The sequence below is a fragment of the Lactuca virosa genome, chromosome 5 (genome assembly GCF_052849685.1).
Source record: "Lactuca virosa cultivar CGN04683 chromosome 5, Lactuca_virosa_CGN04683_v6, whole genome shotgun sequence".
NCBI lineage: Eukaryota > Viridiplantae > Streptophyta > Magnoliopsida > Asterales > Asteraceae > Lactuca > Lactuca virosa.
The window spans coordinates 307,435,553-307,437,551 of NC_136430.1; positions in this window are offsets into that span (position 1 = coordinate 307,435,553).

Genomic DNA, 1,999 nt, shown 5'->3' on the forward strand with positions numbered 1-1,999 from the left:
ACAAATTTTTTTTCTCTCGTACATAGATCTATGCTTGATTTTATGATTTGTATTTTTTTTTATTTTTTTTCAATTTTTTTAAGGTGTCCTCATGATTCCTCACTTTAAAATGAGTCATCACAGGAACCGGACCCTATATATATATATATATATATATATATATATATATATATATATATATATATATATATATATATATATATATATATATAGGGATAAGTTCAAATGTAAATGACATATATTGTGTAAATGTGTAACTCAATCCTAGTTATTAGATCAAATGGAAAAAATAATCATTCTTGAAAGAATACTATTACATTTATTATTAATTTTTTTAAGAATTCAAATTTCAAAATGTCCTAGGGGTAAAATGGACATTTTGTTTAACCTTTTTTAGTCAACAAAATAATGAATTCCCGAATTTTAAGAAGCAATTTTATTACATGAAAGAAAATATAATTCTGTAAGAATCATTCTTGTAAAAATGAAAATATGAAAATGATAAATTTATGAATCTTATGAAGAAAGTAAATATTCTTGGAAGATAAAAGATATTCTTGTAAAAATGAATAGAGATTACAATTTCAAGTTTATAATTCTAATTAGAATAGCTAATAATTACAAATACAAATATATGAATCTTTTCATGCCGAAAGAATTAGAAGAGAAAAAACATAAAGTGCAAGCATAAATATAAAATTCTAATGAGAATTGTAGAATTCTAACAATGAAGAATCTACTACATTGTGACTATTCTAAAAAAACTATGCTTCATAGTCATTGTCATTTCTTGAATTCATGGAAAAGAAAGGTGTTGTTATTCTAGAAAAAATGTCTGGTTTAATCCAATTATATTTCTTGAAAGATTATCACTTCTTCTTTTTCCCTTCTTGACCGATCCCAAGCCGTAATTCTTTTATCCTAAAGATAAAAGGATGAAGAGATAAATCATATAAAGTAAACAAATACAAATAGACATGATAAAAATTAATGATATGATTTTTAATAAATGTGGGATTAAAAATAAAAATCAAATAACAAAAGAAATTAGGTTCCAAATCAACTTATGATTCTTTCATTCACATCTAATATTGCAAAGATAATAATTTAAGATAAAAATGAAAACATAAAATATACCAGTCTTACTTCCAAAAGAATCTGAAGAATATAGATTAAAATGGAGGACCTCCAAAAGCATCTAAAGAATATGCAATGAAAAAATGTATAGATGTTGCAAATTTCAAGTTTTCAGGAAGGGTATAACTTGTATCATATCCAAAATGGTAAATTGCAACAATAAGAACAACTAAAAAGCACATTTGTTAAAATTTAAACCATAGAATTGTAGCAAACTATCGGTTTTTGGGACTGTGGACTTTCATCAAACAGTTGATGTGCGTATTTCTCACAAATACGAGGAAAAAAAATAGATACGTCAATTTGATCAATGGGAAATTAGAATAGCACCAAGCAAACTTGTGTATATTCATGAGCATCTGTCTCAGATGTTGTTCGTCAAACCCCTCAAATTAACGACAAAAAAGAAGAAAACTTACTTTTGAAAAGATACTAGAGGTCGTCGGATAATATGTACCGGAGGTCGTGAGTGGTGGAAGATATGGTTAATTGTTGGTCGCCGAAAACATAAAAGAAATTGGCAATGACTGTCAGTAGGCAGGGTGTGTTATTATAATTCTGAGTTTAGTAAGTCCTATTAAGTTTTATTTATGCACGTTTTAATAGTTAGCCAGAATAAATCAAAGCCATGTAGGCTATGCAGTCCGGGTCTCATGCTAAGTGGAGTCAGTTGCTAGTTAGTCGCATTTTTAGTAGTTTAAATTAATCATGCATATGTACGTTGAGAATCATCTCCTCCAATTTCACCTTCATTGAATAAAGCTTGAAGCTTGTGAAATACCCCTCTTTTCTTCTTATTTCCTTGTCACTGTTTCATTGAAGGCACAGGTTTGTGAAAAACCTACATTTGGTATCAGAGCCC